Consider the following 12,691-nt stretch of genomic DNA (forward strand, 5'->3'; position numbering starts at 1 on the left):
TAAGTCCCTTGTCAGATAAGTGATTAGCAAATATTTTTTTCCCAATCTGTAGGTTCTCTTTTGACTCTTTTGGAGAAGTCTTCGGAAGCACATAAAAATTTAATTCTTAGAAGGTCCCAGTCGTCTGGTTTCTCTTCTGTTGTTTGTGCAGTTTAAGTTATGCTTGATAGTCATTTATTCCATATATTAGGGCTCCTAAATTTGCCCCTAGATTTTCCTTGAGGAACTGTATAGTTTTAGGTTTCACAATTAAGTCTTTGGTCCATCGGGAGTTCATTTTTGTGTATGGTGTGAGGTACAGATAAAGTAAAGTAGAACAGGTAAAGTGGAATTTAGCAGTATTATTTCTAGGTAGAGTAAAAAAAGAAAACTCTGTATCTTTCATCCACAGAAACACTACATAGCAATCAAACGCAAGGTCTTTGCACCAAAGTAGCATCTAAAACACTGATTTGTAACTACTAGACTTGTATTACTGATTTTTATTAATATAATAACACTACTTTTAGAAAACTGTTAAGAATACTTTTAAAATGTTTTCTTCTAGAATTAGTCTTTGAATTATGAGACACTTAAGTTCAGAAGAGGGTTTTTTTTTTTTCTTTAGCCATTTTAGTCCTGATGGACATTCTTGGGTATGGGATTGATTGTGTTTTTATAAAAATATATTAGCTTAATGAGAGATACATTTAGGTGACTGAGTATAAACACCATAGGGATAGAGTCTGACTACTTCATTTGATTGATTAGAACATTTATTCTTATATACAAATATTCTTATATACATATATATATATATAACAGAACATGCTATTTGTTCTGTTAAACATATTGTTTAAGTCATATTGCATCATCAGCTGTTGAGTGGCTAAATGAAATGTGGTATATCCATGTAATGAAATAAGTGACAAAAAAGAATGAAATACTGATACATGCTACAACATCAGCCTTAAAAACATGATGCATAAGTAAAAGAAACCAGTTACAAAAGACCATATATTATATGATTGCATTTATTTGAAATGTTCAGAACAGGTAAATCTATAGTGACAGATATATTAGTGATTGTGTAGGGCTGCCTAGGGTGACAGCTAAGGAAATGTATAATTTCTTTTTGGGGTATTAAAAATGTCTAAAATTAATTGGGGGCATTGGTTGCACAACTCTATGAATATACTGTAAACAATTGAATCGTATGCTTTAGATAGTTGAATAATATGTGAATTATATTGCAATGAAGCTTTAGAAAATATTATATAATGTTGAGGAATAATTTAAATAGGTAGTGAGGGCTGTCAAAACAGAATAGAATTTATGTACTTGATGTTTTATTGTTTGGGTTTGTCTCTAACAAAATGTAATTTTAAGAGTCTGAGATACACTAACTTTTTGGAAAGTTAATGAGACAGAAGTAATGTAGGGTGCCACATAGAAAGGAGACTATTTACATTAATTTTCTCACTTGAACAGTCTATTTTAATTGATTATCTTTTATAGTTTTCTTCCTCTCACTTTAGAAGAATGTGAATTTCTATTACTTTCTGCTTGGAACCCCAAATCTTTAAGTTTTCATGTAAATGGGATGACCTAAAAAATATCATTGTGTGTGTTATATCTTGGGTAACCAAAAAGAAAATTTTAGTGAGCCAGGCTAGACTACTGATGACTTTATGAAAACATTTATGAAGCAGACACATTAACCTCATTTAGACTGGCAGTTTTTTACTGTTAATATGCATGGTTGATTCATTTTGTTGTTTCTAGAAAGCAGATGTTTATACTGAATAGTGGAAAGAGGATTGCAGTTTTCTGATAAATGTCACAGAATAGTGGCAGTGAGCCAGGAAGAAGAAAAGCTGCATTATTGAAGTGAGAAATGCTTCTGTAGCTATGGAAACTATAACTCTACTATGTCTCAAAAAGATAGTCTCATTGTATTCGAGTTATTAATTAGACATTGATAGAGGTTAGTTAGGACCTTGATAACTGCTAGAATAAATCTAGGTGTAATTGTGGTCATGAAAGGGCCTTGTTAAATGGTATTGTTAGGTGGTTTAGTATTTTTGTGTGTACACTACAGTGCTTAATTTATTTTTCTTTAATTTGACTTATGGTTCTCAACTACTTAAAAAAGCTTTCTATTTAAAAGAGTAATGTTTTCGTAGATTATTGCTAAAGCTCAAGTTTTAAGTTTATTTGAGAATATTACTCTTTAGTAAAAGTTAAATTTTGACTAATATGTATTTAGTTACTGGTAAAGTACATACTAAGCTATGCACACCAGATTTGATGGATAAATAAACTATTATGTATAAATTGGACACTTTGGCAATTTACTGTAATTCTTGTAAATCAACTGGTGCTTTTAATACACCCAGTTGTAATTTCCTGATGGATTCTATGAGTGGCTTATAAGCTTATATATATTTTTTCCCCTACTTACAGAAACCAACTTATGTCTCAGACTACTTAAGTTTATGTCTGTAATCAGGGTTGCCTGTCCTCATTTGGTAGAATTATATTGGCTGTTTGAGATGATAAGCTTTAGAAGTGAGATGATGTTAATTCTAAAAATAGAAAGGTAAGCTGGAGTCAGCAAAGACAGCTGCTACGTATAATTGTGTTCTTACCACACTTAATTTGTTTACTTATTTGTATATAATGCTAAAAGTGCTTTCCCCCTCAAATCTAGATGGATCATCTTCTCTTACCTGTATTAAGATGTACTTCTTTAATTTGAAGGTCTGCTTATCAGAAACACCCACCTGCCAACTAGCATGGAAACAGATTGTGTTTTGGAATCTCCCAAATCAAGTAGATTTAGAAGTAAAATTTAGCATTCTTTTTTTGGATGAGTAAATGAAATGGAAAAAGTGTGAGAAGTAAATTCTCGTAGAAAAATTATTATAGGTTGAGCCTATATTCTTGCCTAGGAGAAAGAATTTACCCATTTGCAAATGCAAAATTAGATGAAAGTTAGTTAAAAAAAAAAAGTTTCTTCCTTCTTCCTTGAAGGACTATTAGAGTATGCTGCATGTTTAAGTTCTTGAACAAAGACAAGACACCTTAGTATATGCAGATCTTCATAAAGGGACTGGATAGTGTGTCTTGTGAGAAAAATATCTTTTCTGCAATCCAAATGTATACTTTTTGTGTTAATGTACTAGGAAGGATTTTAGGGCAGTGTGTCTTAAGTTGCTCAGGTTAAGGTTTTTGAGAATCAACATCAAAAGGGGAGACCAGATTTATTGCTTTCCATTATAAAACAAAAAATAAAAAGTTAAAGGAAAAGTAACATTAAAACACTTAAGTAGAAGAAAAAGTGTTTTTTAATGTTATCCTTTTGGTATAAATAGAATACCTATACCAAAAAAAAAAAAAAGAAGAAGAAAGAAAAAGTATTCATAAAACCCAAAGCAGGATTAAACCCAGATAAACTCTAAATCCAGAAATTCAATGGAAAAAATAGATGAATCAAAAAAATTGTTTTTAGTAGTTAAAACAGGAGTAGATAGAATTAAAAATAAATCCTTAGTTTTGATGTTTAGCTGAGGTTGAATAGAATCTTCAGGCTATAGAGTCTGTAACTTTGGATAATTGAAATCACCAAACCTAGGAATTTAGAGAGAAGTCGTAATTATTTTATGGCTAAACAACAAGAGATTTTTTTCCTTGATACCTTGTAACTTTGTTTCTTACAATCTCTCCTCTTTATATTTTGTCTTCCATCATTGGTGACTCTGACACTGGTATTTGGAGAGCTCCTTACTTTGACTATGTGTAAGTCTTCTCAGTACAGATTGTAATGAATACTAAACACCAAGTTTAAATATTATAAACTAGTATTCCGAATGAACCAATAAATTGACAAATCTTGCTTCAGACAGTTAGTCAGTGGTATGTGACAAAGTACAATATTTCTCAGGAAGAGGAGATTCACAATATAGAGCAGAACTGTTTCTTCTTTGTATTAAGATAAAGCTCACTCAGTTGAATTTCACTTTTTAAATACTATAAAATTGTCATTCACTGTTACTTTGTCTCAGGCTAGAAAAATATAGGGAGATTAGTCCTGAAGTAGTTTTAAATCAAATCATATTTTAAAATTAGTATTTTATAAATTATAAGTTGTGTTCTGTATCATTTTCTAGCTTTGCCCTACAGTTTAGTTGTTAAGGTAAGATGGTTTATCTCATGTACTAGGATCTAATGCCCAGTAACATAGGAACATTTAACACTCTACTGTGTGGGGCCAGTACTCTTATTCAACAGCAATGCTCTTATACTGAGTCATACAGAATTTAAAGTCATTATCGCAATTGAAAAAACTTTCCTTCTTACCTATTTACCATACTCTCTTCCATTATAATATATTAATGACATGGAGGGGACAGTGTGTGTAGCAGTTAATGATATGGGCCTGGATTCAGATTCTAGTTCTGTTGCTCACTAAGTATGTGACAGCTTGGGCAAGTTAATTGCCTTCGTTGTGCTTCAGTTTTCGCACCTGTAAAATGGAATTGGTAGTTGCAAAAACGGCAAGACGGCCACATGTTCAGACCTCCTCTAATCCCCCAAGAGGAAGACAGGATTACCATCAGTAACCCAAGGCCTATTCCTACAAGGCCAGACATGCTGCCTCCCTCCAGCCCTTTCACCAACCGTTCCTCCCAAAGCACCCACCACCTCTCCTCTGGGTTCGATAATTCACTGCAGTGGCCACACAGAACTCACAGATTACGGGGTTTATTAGGGAAGCACCAGGCTACAACTCAAGTTCTGGAAGAACGCTCAGTCTCTCTCCCGGCCCACTGTCCCTCAGCCAACAGTCTCTCACAGTTTCTTTCCCAGCAGTGCTGGTCCCTCGGTGTCTCACTCAGCAATGCGTGTCTCTTGCGCCTCTTTCCCAGCAGCACGTGTCTCTTTCCGGGGTGCGTGTCTCTTTCAGCAGCACGTCTTCCTCAACCAGCAGTCAGAGAGCGTTCTGCCTCTAGGAGGCCTCCTTTTGAGCCCGGCAGGGTGGTCAAACTAGCCAATTATAGCACCAGAACTCTAAGCACCTGAGAGAGAGTGGGCACCTCCCAGAACATTGTTTTGTGCCACTCCCTACAGAAATACTCCAGGTGGACACCTTCAGCAATCAGGAGCTCCTCAGTTGCTCATAGCAAATCCCACCTTGGAGTTTACAAAGACTTATGGGTAGAAAAGCCACACAAAGTAATTTACTACACTCAGTAATAAAGCGTGTATCATGGTGTTATGAAGATGAGTTAATATAGGTAATATGCTTAGAATGGTACCTGTTTCTTATTGTTAAGTGCCACCGATTCACTTCTGACTTATAGTGACTCTGTATATGACAGCACTGCCTGGTCCTGCTCCATCCTTAAAATCAGTGCCATGTTTGAGCCCATTGTTGTAGCCACTGTATCCCATCGTCTTATTGAGCGTCTTCCTCTTTTTTGCTGACACTCTACCAAGCAAGATGTCCTTCTCCAGGGACTGGTCCTTGCTGATGACATGTCCAAAGTCTATGAGATGAAATCTCACCATCCTCTCTTCTAAGGAGTATTTTGGCTGTACTTCCTCCAAGACAGATTTGTTCATTCTTATGGTAGTTCATAGGAGCTCTGGTAGCATAGTGGCTAAAGCACTTGACTGCTAACCAGAAGGCTGGCGGTTCAAACCCACCAGCCACTCCTCGGAAGGAAGGTTGGGCAATCCTACCTCCATAGTGATACTGCCTTGGAAACCCAAGGAGGGGTCGCTATGAGTCGGGGCCGACTCGACGGCACATAACAACAACAACAACATGGTAGTTCATGATATATTTAATATTCTTTGCTAACACCATACTTCAAATGCATCAATTCTTCTGCAGTCTGACTTATTCACTGTATATCTTTCACAAATACATAGAGCTGTTGAAGATACCATGGCTTGGGTGAGGTGCACCTTAATCTTCAAAGTGACATCTTTGTTTTTTAACATTTTCAAGAGGTCTTTTGCAGATTTGCCCAACAACAACAACAACATGGTAGTTCATGATATATTTAATATTCTTTGCTAACACCATACTTCAAATGCAATTCTTCTGCAGTCTGACTTATTCACTGTATATCTTTCACAAATACATAGAGCTGTTGAAGATACCATGGCTTGGGTGAGGTGCACCTTAATCTTCAAAGTGACATCTTTGTTTTTTAACATTTTCAAGAGGTCTTTTGCAGATTTGCCCAGTGCAGTACATTGTGTGATTTCTTGACTGCTGCTTCCATGGGTGTTGACTGTAGGTCCAAGTAAAATGAAATCCTTGACAACTTCAGTCTTTTTTCCATTTATTATGATGTTGCTTAGCAGTCCACTTGTGAGGATTTTTTTTTTTTTTTATATTGAGGTGTAATTCAAACTGAAGCCTGCAGTCCTTGGTTTTCAGCACACTGTTTCAGATCCTTTTTATTTTAATCAAACAAGGTTGTATCAGCTGCATATTGCAAAGGTTGTTATTGAATTTTTCTCCAGTCCTGATGCTATGTTTTTCTTCATGTAGTCCAGTTTCTCAGACTATTTGCTTAGCATACAGATTGAGTATAGTGAAAGGATACAACTCTGACACATAGGTTTCTTGCTTTTCAAACCGTGCAATATCCCCTTGTTCTGTTTGAATGACTACATCTTGGTCTGTGTACAGGTTCCTCATGACCACAATTAAGTGTTCTAGAATTCCCACTCTTCCCAGTGTTAGCCATAATTTGTTATGATTTACGCAGGTGAATTCCTTTACATAGTCAATAAAATGCAGACATTTTTCTGGTGTTCTCTACTTCCAGCTGAGGTCTATCTGATATCAGCAATGATACTCCTCATTCTGCATCGTCTTCTGAATCTGGCTTGAGTTCCTGGCAGTTCCCTGTTGATGTACTGCTGTGGCTTAAACTGAATAGTTGTTACTGTTACTGGAATATGATTTCTAAATATTCTTTTTGTTTTGTTTTAGAAAGAGATAAAAGAGCATATTTTTATTCTATTGTTGTTGGTTGCTATTGAATTGGCTCCAGTTCATGATGACTTCATCTATAACTAAACCAAACATTGCCCGGTACTGTGCGATCCTTATGATGGTTGGTATATTTGAGTCCATTGTTATGGTTATAGTGTCAATGCATCTCATTGAGAGTTCCCTCATTTTCATTGAACCCACCCCCTTACTTAACAAACAGGATGTGATTTTCTTGCATTGGTCTTTCTTGATGATGTATCCAAAGTCAGCAGGTGAAGGTCTCACTATCCTTACTTCTGAGGAGCAGGATAGTTGTATTTCTTCTAAGATGATTTGTTCATTGTTCTGGCAGTCTACTATATATTCAGTATTCTTTGCCAACACTGCAATTCGAATGGCTCAGTTGTTCTTCTGTTTTTCTTTTCAGTAGTGCCAAAGAAAAAGTAAAAAATATCACATTTTAAATAAGGCACGATAAATATCAAATATTGTTCTTTTGGCATTCTATATTTGTGACCATTTTCTTTTGAGTGGTTTCTTAATTTTTCTGAACGAGTAGCAGTACTAGAATTTCTTGGGTTTGAAAACAAGAATTTGTGCCAATGCAAAAAAAAAAATAATGACGTCACTTCTTTACTAATGATTCTGTTGGCCAGCGTATCTGGTTTATTGAGGCTCAGTTTTCTTATTCTGGGGATTGAAGATGAAGAGGGAAAGCCTTAGTTGGTTGGTCCCAGGCTGGCCACCGTGGGAAAATTAATTTCTGTTGTGTTTGATTTGTAATTCAGTTAATCTAGAGGTAGTTATGTTGGAGAAAGTACAACATTTGTAGTCAGGAAAGGTATTTAAATATCAGTGTTATATTTTAATGTTTGGATTTCTTTTTATACTTTCTCCTCTTTATCTAACAGGATTATTATGAAATTTATATCAAGTAATGTTTTACATAGTGCAAGTACTTCTAAACATTATTTGAATGTGAGTCTCTAAGTTGTTCTGCTGTTTTGAGAAAAAGTTGAATATTTTTTCAAAGAAAATAAAATTTTCAGGATAAGTCAGTTCTTTTTGAGTGTTAAATGCTTTTAATAGACTTTCTAAATTGAAAACTTAAATTTTTCAGCCTATAATAAAATTATACAGGCTTATTGTAAAAATGTTAAGCTATTTTGAGAAATATAAAGCAGAAAGTGAAAGTAATATATATTCCTATCACAAACAGATATGTACTCTGTGTGCATGTGTGTGTGTAAGTGTGTATGTATATATGTATGTGTATATATATATGTATGTTGTTGTGTTGTTAAGTGCCATTGAGTCAGCCCCGACTCATAGCGACCCCTCCTTGGGTTGCCGAGGCAGTATCACTACAGAAGTAAATTGCTCAACCTTCCTTCCGAAGAGTGGCTGGTGGATTTGAACCGCCAGTCTTCTGGTTAGCAGTCTAGTGCCTTAGGCACTGTACTACCGGAGTTCATATATGTACACACACACACACACACACGTACATACATGTACATATCCATATACATACACACACACACACACCAAAAAACCAAACTTACTGCTGCTGAGTCACTCCCAATTCATAGCAACCCCTCCTTGGGTTTCTGCGGCAATATCTCTGTGGAAGTAGGTTGCCTGGTCTTCCTTCCAAGGAGTGGTTGGTTGGTTTGAACCACCAACCTTCTAGTTAACAGTTAAATGCCTTAGGCACTATGCCTAAGCACATATATACATACATATACATATACACATACTGTATGTGTGTGTGTGTGTGTGTTTATATGTATATAGGAGCTCTGGTAGCATAGTGCCTAAGGCATTTGACTGCTAACCAGAAGGCTGGCGGTTCAAACCCACCAGCCACTCTTCGCAAGGAAGGTTGGGCAATCTACTTCCGTAGTGATACCACCTCAGAAACCCAAGGAGGGGTCACTATGATTTGGGTCTGACTGGATGGCACATAACAACAATAACAACAACATATGTGTATGTGTGTGTGTGTGTGTGTGTATTTATCAAAAAGGGCATGAAGGTGGCATCTTCTGACCTCTTCTAAGTTCACAAGAGGGTAACAGAGTCACCATCAATGGCCCAAGGCTTATTCCTATGAGGCCAGACAATACTGCCACCCTTCAACCTTTTTCCTGACTCGGCACCAGGTTTCTCTCCCACTGCACTCATTATCACTGGGTTAGATAATTCATTGCAATGGCCACACAGAGCTCACAGACAGTATTCAAGATTATGGAGTTTACTAGCGAAGTAACAGGCTAAAATTCAGCTTCAGGAATGTGCTCAGAGACTATCTTAGATCAGGATAGTCTGCCCTCTTCTATGCCCTCAGGCAAGCTTCTCTGCCCCTTGGCTTCTCAGCCTGACCTTTGCCCTGCTTCGGCAAGTATCAGAGAGCTCTTTTAGTTCTGCTGATAGGTACACTTAGGTGCACACCACTCCTCCAGCAAGCCTTCTGGCCAAGGACACACAGCTTTCTTGCTTTGTGGGACAGAAGGGCTGCTGCTGTGTCTTGGGCGTCTTGGTTGCACTGCCACTGTCTCTGCCAGGTGTCTCTTCTAGGGCATCTCTGTTGCGATGTATCTGCCAAGGAGGCCCAGTGCAGGGATCTCAGGTCCAAGGGCACACTCTACTCCAACTCTAGCTCTTCTCTCTTGATGGCAATGAGATTCCCCCCTTCTGCCTCTAGGAGGGCTCATTTTAAGTCCAGTAACAAAGCAAAACTAACCAGTTCTCACATTAGAGTTCTGCATACCTTATTTGCATGATCCCACCCAGTAATCTGGTGGGAGTTACAAAGGCTGACTAGAAAAGCCATACCAAGTAATTCACTGCACCATATGTGTGTGTGTGTATGTATAGTTGTTGTTATGTGCTGTTGAGTCGGACCCCACTTACAGTGAACCTTTCTTGGGTTTCCAAGGCTGTATCACTACAGAAGTAGATTGCCCAACTTAACTTCCGAGGAATGGCTGATAGCTTTGAACTGCCAGCCTTCTTGTTAGCCGTTAAGTGCTTTAGGCACTATGCTACCGGTCTCCCATATGTGTGTGTGTGTGTGTGCGTGCGCGCACACACACACATACACACAGATACAAATATATGTATGTGTGGGAGCTCTAGTGGCATAGTACCTAAGGAATTTGACTGCTAACTAGAAGGCTGACGGTTCAAACCCACCACCCACTCCTCGGAAGGAAGACTGGGAAATCTATGTCCGTAGAGATGCAGCCTTGGAAACCCAAGGAGGGGTCACTATGAGTGGGAACTGACTCCACAGCAGTGAGTTTGGTTTTTGGTTTTATATGTGTGTGTGTGTGTGTCAGTTTGTATACTTTTTTTTTTTTTTTTAAATAGTCTCATACTGTGAAGTTTGTAACCTGCTTTTTTTCTTCTTAACAACAACAACAGTGTGTGTGTGTGTTTGTATACTTTTTTTTTTTAATAGTCTCATAATGTGAAGTTTGTAACCTGCTTTTTTTCTTCTTAGTATATTTTGAATGCCACTGTAGGTTAATAAATAGAATATAATTAAGATTGATTTTTTATTATAAAAGAATATATGCTTAATTATAAGACAAAACAATATAAAAAATACAGACATTGAAGTGAAAATCACAAAGAATTGCATCTCTTCTAGATAACTGTTACTGTATTTCTATACATATATATATATTTGTATTATTTATTCATTTATTTTTTACATAAATGGGATCTGTTTATCTATCTATGTAGTTTGTAGCCTACTTCTTTAACTCAACAATATGTTGTAGATATTTTATAAGGTCTCAGTAGACGTAAAGGTGCTCTGGTGGTATAGTGAGTAAGATATTTGGCTGCTAACCAGAAGGTCAGCAGTTCAAATCTGTCAGCTGCTCCACGGCAGAAATATGAGGCAGTCTAGTTCTGTAAAGATTTATAGCCTTGGAAACCCAATGGGGCTTGCTATGAGTTGGAATTGACTCAGTGGCAGTGGGTTTAAGTTTTTTTTTTTTTTAACTGTTGTTGTTAGGTGCCATTGAGTCGTCTCTGACTAATAGTGACCTCATGTACAGCAGAACGAATCACTGCCTCGTCCTGTGTCAGCCCCACGATCTCTTCTATACCTGTGCCTATCGTTGTAGTCAGTCTATCTTGTTGAGGGCCTTCCCCTTTTTCATTGTCCCTCCACTTTACCAAGCATGATATCCTTCTCCAGGGAATGACCCTTCGTACAACATGACCAAAGTAGGTAAGACGAAATCTGGCCATTCTCTCTTCCATGGTGCATTCTGGCTGCACTTCTTCCAGGACAGATTTGTTAGTTCTTTTAGCAGTCCATGGCACTTTAAGCATTCTTCACCAATGCCACAGCTCAAGAGCATGGAGTCTTCTTTGATCTTCCTTTTTCATTGTCCAGCTCTCACATGCATATGAGTCAATTGAAAATACCATGGCTTGTGTCAAGCTCACCTTAGTCTTCAAGGAAGCATCTTTGCTCTTCAGCACTTGAAAGGAGGTCCTTTGCAGCAGATTTGCCCAATGCTGTATTAACGTCTGATGTCTTGACTGCTGCTTTCATTGGTGTTGATTGTAGAACTAAGTGTTATGAAGTCTTTGACAACTTCATTCTTTTCTCTGTTTATCATGATGCTGCTCACTGGTCCTGTAGTGAGGATTTTTCTTTTCTTTGCATTGAGGTGTAATCCATGCTGCAGACTGTAGTCTTCAGTCTTCATTGGTAATTGTTTCAAGTCATCCTCACTTTCAGCGAGCTAAGTTGTGTCATCTGCATATTGCAGGTTGTAAATGAGTCTTTCTCCAATCCTGATGCCATATTCTTCTTCATATAGTCCAGCTTCTTGGGTTATTTGTTCACCATACAGATTGAATAAGTATGGTAAAAGTACAACCCTGATACACTCCCTTCTTGATTTTAAACCATGCGGTGTACCCTTGTTCTGTTTGAACGACAGCCTTCTGGTCTATGTACAAGTTCCTCATTAGCAGCACAGTTAAGTGTTCTGGATTCCCATTCGTCTCAATGTTATGATCCACAGAGTCAGATGCCTTTGCATAATCAATAAAACACAAGTAAACATCTTTCTGGTATTCTTTGCTTTGAGCCAAGGTCCATCTGACGTCAGCAATGATATCCCGCATTCCACGTCCTCTTCTGAATCCACCTTGCATTTCTGGAAGTTCTCTGTGAATATACTGCTGCAACTGCTTTTGAATTATCTTCAGGAAGATTTTACTTGTATGCAATATTAATGATATTGTTCAATAATTTCCATATTCTGTGGGATCACCTTTCTTTGGGATGGGTACAAATGGGAATCTTTTCTGGTCAGTTGGCCAGGTAGTTGCTTCCAAATCTGCTGGCATAGCTGAGTGAGCGCTTCTAACGAGGCATCTGTTTGTTGAAACATCTCAATGGATATCCCATCAATTCCTGGAGCCTTGTTTATCGCCACTTCCCTCAGTGCAGCTTTGACTTCTTCCTTTAATACCAGTGGTCCTTGATCATATGCCACCTCCTGAAATGGGTGAACATCAACCATTCTTTTTGGTATTGTGACTCCATGTATTCCTTCCATCTTCTTTTTTTTTTTTTTTAATTTTATTTGGATTTGGGTGAAGATTTACAGAGTAAATTCACTTTTCATACAGCAGTTCACATATACTTTGTCTCAT

General features: G+C 37.4%; 1 protein-coding gene across 1 annotated transcript in view; it reads left to right on the top strand.

Moving 5' to 3' along the window:
* The window catches only part of NFAT5 (nuclear factor of activated T cells 5), a 181,731-nt gene that overhangs the window by 23,585 nt on the left and 145,455 nt on the right, over positions 1-12,691 (top strand). The window lies entirely within an intron of this gene.

This window comes from Orycteropus afer, unplaced genomic scaffold, assembly GCF_000298275.1.
Source record: "Orycteropus afer afer isolate SDZICR_OR568_19922 unplaced genomic scaffold, OryAfe1.0 scaffold00067, whole genome shotgun sequence".
Classification (NCBI taxonomy): domain Eukaryota; kingdom Metazoa; phylum Chordata; class Mammalia; order Tubulidentata; family Orycteropodidae; genus Orycteropus; species Orycteropus afer.